Genomic DNA, 6,769 nt, shown 5'->3' on the forward strand with positions numbered 1-6,769 from the left:
ACCAGACACAGCCTTGGTTTGTTTCTCAATTACCACTTGATAAATGGATTGAGTTAAAGATGCAACACATCATGGAGAAAAGATGCTGTTTCAATGAATACAGGGATATTTTTACCAAAGGTACACTGAATTTAAAGTGAAATATATGAGCTGCAGGAAAAATAGAAATGGCAGAATTGGATACCTGAATACGTTAAATTAAAGGTTTCTATTAGATAGACCATTGTCTTTATTAAAGAAGCAAGACTCATTGGTTTCTCCACAATGTAAATACGTAAGCAGTAATGATTTTCTGACACTTATTTTACAATAGTGTGTTATTTTTCAACATAAGAATTGTCATCAAAGAAAACTCTTTTTTCCAATCAGATTAATTAAAGAGGTAAATTTTCTGAACTTAAAACATACAGACTTTATCCATAGGTAATCAGTCTTTCATTTTTATAACAGTGAAAGAGTATAAAATGGACAGAAAACACATCGATGTTGTGTTTTTATATTTCTTAATTTATTGATGCTATTAGAATATTAAATTAAAAATAATATTTACTATTGAATGTTTCATGAAGCTTATTGAATTCTGATGAAGAATATGGACGTTGACATTGCACTGCCATGGTTTAAGTCAGTATGTTACACAATCTTCTTGATGTTGGACAAGTTATTTAGTTTCTCTCTTCCTCCAGCTCTATGCAAAATTGAAATAATAATAGTACCTACTTCATTTAGAATGTAATGAAAGCAACAATGCAGGTAAAGGCATTAACATGGTGGTTAATATATAATAAATGTTCAAAAATTGTCAAAAATAAAAAACAGTTTTAATTAATCAGGTCACTATACTAGCATAAACTATTATGCTAGTTTATCATAAACGGAAAAGATAGTAAAGGAACTGAAGTTTCCATACTACAAACGAAAAATACCATTAACAGTTAATGGAGAGTGTAGATCGATTTCAGGAAAAAAAAATATCAAATGTGCTTATCTCTGGGAAGCTTTTGTATATCACATAAGATTTACGTTAATTTTTTCTATTTTGTTTTGTTTATATCTCTATAACAAAGCCTATTTTTTTGTGTGTGTGTCCTCAAAGTACAGGAGACTGGAATACATGAGAGAAAAAAAACTAAAAATAAAAGCCCAGTAAGTTAGAGTTCTTTTCTCAGATATTGTTGCAGGTTTATATCTACACAGCACAAAATAGTCTACTAATTTTAAGCTCAGTATTCCTGACAAAACACTTTCATGGACATTGTCTTCTCTCCTAGACAGAAAAGGCTACTTCTAGGGCAAGATAAAAGATGAGCAAAGCTCAAAAAGAAAAGAAAAGATTTGTTAAAACAGTAATGATAAAAACAATAAGCATGACAATAAGTATGATAATGATCCTAATAACAATGCCTAATAGTACTGCAACTCTATTTTACAACAAGCATTTAACTTACTTCTCAAAACAATTCTCTGAGGTAAATATATTAATGCATTATTTTCAAACAAGGAAAAATTAAACTCTGATGGTTTAAATAAGGACATATTACCACACTAGAACTAATTTCCATTTGAAGTTACTCAATGTCATGTTCTTGGGTCAGTGAGAAGTGAAATCAACTTAAATTTTCCTGATGGAAATATTTATAAAATACTCACTTGTTTAAGCACTCAAGTAGCTTTTGGAATACAAAACTAAATAAAGATATGAGGGCATTATTTTTTTATCCTGGAAAATGTTTTATTTTGTTTACTAAAGCATAACAATAACAAAATAATTCTGAAATCTGACTCTAAGATCTGACAAAATCTCATAGTAGATGTTGCTTCCTTAAGAGATTCTCTGGTGCTCCCGTAACACCTGTAAATTTCTCTACGTCGATTCCACACACTCTAGGGTGATACCTGACTTATCTGACTTCACCATGAGCCTGTAAAGACAGAAACTGAGCTCATAGCGCTTACCATCAACATCTTAGCATTTACCATATTTTCTATATAACACATACATAATATTTATCCATAATAAACTATAATCTATACTATAAAATATGTATCGATCGATTTCCTTATCCATTCATCAAATAGATCTGAAACACTGAAAATTCAGTTACCTTTTTGTTGCAGTTGTTTTTCACAAGGGATAACTTCTGAGGTGGTAGGAAATTTTGAGTGGTTTTAGAAGACATAAAACAAGAAAACAACAAACTAAATGTGAAAAGAGGAGAAGAAAGAGATTGAAAGGCCAGAAAAACCAAAATAGAAATGGAAGAAGATGATTCGGGAAGTGCCCTCAGTCTCAGGTTATACAACATATTATTTGAATCCAAAATGTCCCAGGTCCTTGATCCCTCTACCTGACATTTTTGAGTCACAGAAGAGGTGAGCTAAGAGCGAAATTTTATCTTTAAGATATGCTGTGAAAAATTAACGCGAATGTCAGAATAGAAGATTCATTGAACTAAGAAGGGAGAAGTATAGAAGTAAATGAAAAGTGGAAATTGCAAATTGTTTCAGTCCTTTGGAATTGGTGAGAGGGAAGAGGAACTGGGGTCTTGACAGGAGAAAGGGAGGTTGCATTCTGTAGGAATTGAGATGAATTTGGAGTTAGGAATGGGGGAGTAACTTCAAAATTCAGGACAGTGTCAATTTTGGAGTACGCCAATCTGTGACAAAGTTCACTGTTTAGTGTTAACAAAGGCTAGTCAGAAATCACAAAAGTGAAGTCTAGGACCCAGCACAGTGAGTGAGAGACTGAACTTACTTGATCTAAAATGCTTAATTTTTTAAGGAGTTGGTTAGGCTAAATCTACACTGCTTTTAGCACCCTGTTTTTTAATGGTTATTCAAATATAGATATTTTAAATGTGTATTAGACTTAACATATTATATTCATAGTATTTTATATATTAATTACATGTTCTTATATATGTACATATTTATGTAGTCAAAAGTATACAAAGGTTGATTTTGTATTTCCTCAGGTTTCAGGTGTGAACTTTATGATCAAATTCTCTTACACATTTTATTTTCCCTTTTCTGCATGTAATTACCCCATAAATGCCTAAACTTACCTAATTTCTCCTAAAGTATGCCAAAAATACAGCATATAAGGAGAACTGTCAAGATGGTTGGGCACCATGAGGGATGAGGACATAGTAAAATGGAATCTTATATATTTTTTCATATTCTAAAATTCAAGTGAACATATGACTTGTCATGTTATGTGGTTACTAATATAAATTTCTATACCATATTAAATGAAAAGTGTTTTATGATGGAGCAAGGCTATAGTCCTTACCTTTCTGATTTTTGTTAAGTCTTTCTCAGGAAGTAAGTTGGCCAGGGTTGGCCTGACCTGGGCCTGACCTGGGCCTGCAGGAAGTAAGTTGGCCAGGGTTGACCTGACTGATGATCTTGCCCTTCAATTACCTGAGATGAAGTTCACAGGGAAACATAAAACCAAACATGAAAACATCACCTAAATGGACTGTGAACGAGAAGGGGCTAGGCAAAAAAAATACAAAGAGAAAGCAAATAAGGACCAGAATGATCATGAAGGAGGTTCATTTCTCATTAGAGAATGTCACAAGATCCCTAGAGCAGTTCTGACCCTAGACCAGGCCACCCAGCATGCTTTCCTCTTATTTTATCGCTCTCAGTTTGGATGTGTTATTTGTTTGTTCATATTGTTAATGTGAACAGGAAGAAGAGAGTTAACGATTTTCTTCTGTTTCTACATATTTCAATTTTAGGCTTTGGGATTTGAAATATATTCCCAAAATGTAAAACCAACAAACAGAACACACCGGTTATCTATCCGGGGTCACCGGATTAGAAACCATTTATTTAATGTGTCCTTCTCTGCAACTGGGCCCAGTGGACTGAAGTGACCTCTAAGCTTGGAGTCACTTGGTTCCTATATGGAATCCACAGGACAAGAATTCCCCCCAAGGAAACTGCACTGTATCGATGAGTTTCATCCTGCTTGTATTTTCCGATGTTTCCGACTCCAAGAATTTCCTTTTGGGGTGTTTCTGATAATCTATGTGATTATTCTGATGGGAAATAGCCTCATAATTATAACAACTAAGGTGGATCTTTTCCTTCAGACCCCCATGTATTTTTTCCTTGGGAACTTTTCTTCCTTGGAAAGATGTTATGTGTCAGTCACTGTTACCAAATTGTTAATAGATCTTTGCACACAAAACAGAAAAATTTCCTTTCTGGCCTGTGCAACTCAAATATATTTCTTTCTGGTCTTGGGAACCACAGACTGCTTTATTCTAAACCATTATGGCTTATGACAGGTATGTGGCTATTTGCAACCCATTACTCTACCCTCTCATTATGAACAACAGGCTGTGTGTTCAATTGGCAGCTGGCTGTTGGATGACTGGAATTTCAGTACATATAGGATTCACCTACCAGATCTTCTCTATACCCTTCTGTAGATCTCACCAGTTGAATCACTTTTTCTTTGTTGTACCTCCAGTACTTAAGCTTGCCTGTGGGGACTCCTTTATGATGGAGAAGTTGATTGATGTGGTTACTGTTTTAGTTGTTACAATTCTTTTTATGTTAATTCTTGTATCTTATGTGAAAATAATCTTGACCATCCTGAAGCTGCCATCAGCAATTGGGTGAGCCAGGTGTTCTCCACTTGTTCTTCCCATCTCATGGTTGTGGCTTCATTCTTTGTCTGGTGTCATTGCATATTTGAGACCAAAGTCCAGTCATTCCACAGTAATGGACAAATTTCTTCCTCTTTGTTACACCACTGTGGATGTGTGTGTGTGTGTGTGTGTGTGTAAGTTTCATTCGTAGGCTCCAGCCATTTGTATACCCAGACTAAATAATAATTGTATTTAATCAAAGTTACATTTTATTAGGCAAAATTACAAAGAGAAAATAGAGAAAAGGAATTGTATTTCGTTCAATGGAACTACATGACACTAGAACCTTAAGGGAAATTTTAAAAAAATTGGGATGAATGGGTCATATGTATTGATTGAGTTAAAAGTTGATATTTATGATACACTGTACAGGGGTGTTCATAGGGAAAGTTATTGAACAGTATGCTGGGTTAATGGTTTTCATATTTAACATAAATGAGAGAGGTACATGAGGTAGGAATACATATATGTTGTATACATTTATTCCCTCAGTAACAAAGGATTGGTCTAAGAAAACTGATTCTCATTAGACTGTAAATGGAAGGACTTAAATCCCATTTCAAATAAATATTAAACAAAAGCCTTAAATGAAATGCTTTAAAATGAAAGAAGGTAAAATAGATCAATCATTTCAGAAAGAAACTGTTGAATCCAGACAAATGCAATAGCAAAAGCTTGTACTATAATTTTACTCTTTATGGGGGTGAAATAATTAGAAATGACTTCTGCACAATAAGCTCTAAATAAGTATGCACACTTCACATTTACTCTGCTATCATTACCTCAAACCATAAAAAACATATTCATAATTTTGATAACAAGAATTGACCCTGTACTCCAGACCCCCATGTATATCTTTCTTAACAATTTTTCCTTTTTAGAAATCTGTTATGTAACGGTTACTATTCCAAGAATGCTTATGAATCTTTTGACCCAGAAAGGAAACATTTCTTTGGTTGCTTGTGCTGCACAAATGTGCTTTGTCCTTATGTTTGGAGGCTCAGAGTGTCTCTTCCTGACAGCAATGGCCTATGACCTCTATGTGGCTATTTGTAACCCTCTGCCCTACCCACTGGTTATGAATCACAAAGTCTGTGTCCAGTTGGCCATTGCCGCCTGGGTTGTTGCAGTTCCAGCCATAATTGGGCAAACATGTCAGATTTGTTCTCTGCTCTTCTGTGGTTCTTACAGAATTAATCATTTATTCTGTGACTTCCCCCCAATTCTAAAGCTTGCTTGTGGGGACAAATTTCTGAATGAGATCACAGTTTATGTAGTTACAGTGGTATTTATTGTGGTTCCATGTCTGTTGACCATTGTTTCCTATGGCAAAATTATTGCCAACATTCTCAAAATATCATCAGCCAGTGGGAAGGCAAAAGCCTTCTCCACCTGTTCTTCTCACCTGATAGTTGTGGTCTTATACTATGGAACAGCTATTATCACTCATTTGCAACCGAAAACAAATCAATCAGAAGGAAATGGAAAAGTGATCTCTCTTTTCTACATGTAGACACACAGAAAAAGTCTAATTTTATGCCTATGTCTCTAAATAATGAAGAGGAATATCATAATAGCAACCTCACATTATGTTAAGGGACTTTAGTTTCATAGGGTGAAGTAAAGTTCTTCTTTGTAATCAAAGCACAAATTATTTCAATTGTAACAATCTAAATTGAACATCTCTCTTTCCTCTCACTGTGAACTTGTGAGTTAAGAGATTGCCTGAGCAATACAATGTTGGTTAACTGAGTGTGTTATGTAACCAAGGATTAGAATCTTGCTCTGCAATATAATTTCTTTAAACTCCCCTCCTTTCAGATATCCTTACTAACCTGTTCTGTACTCTCATTGGATTTAGCCAATACGAGAACCCAGCAGCAGCTGAGATGGTGGAAGCAGAATAATCTTAGTATTCTCTTTGCATTTTCCTTATGTAGCGCTTAAGTCGCTGTCCATGGTGCTTTAAGACTACAAACCCTCTCCTCTATTATCACAATTCTCACTGCCCTCTGATAACTCCTTCCCCTTTTGCTTCAGGTTTCACTTTAGTAATATCTATTTAGTGTTAGAATCTTCCAGGTTTCACTCTAAACTATCCA

The 6,769-nt window shown here is 34.6% G+C and overlaps 1 pseudogene; it reads left to right on the forward strand.

Annotated features, from left to right (window-relative positions):
- The first annotated feature begins 747 nt into the window (after window positions 1–747).
- The window catches only part of LOC105307092, an 11,995-nt pseudogene continuing 5,973 nt past the window's right edge, over window positions 748–6,769 (forward strand).

Source organism: Pteropus vampyrus, unplaced genomic scaffold, assembly GCF_000151845.1.
Source record: "Pteropus vampyrus isolate Shadow unplaced genomic scaffold, Pvam_2.0 Scaffold474, whole genome shotgun sequence".
Classification (NCBI taxonomy): domain Eukaryota; kingdom Metazoa; phylum Chordata; class Mammalia; order Chiroptera; family Pteropodidae; genus Pteropus; species Pteropus vampyrus.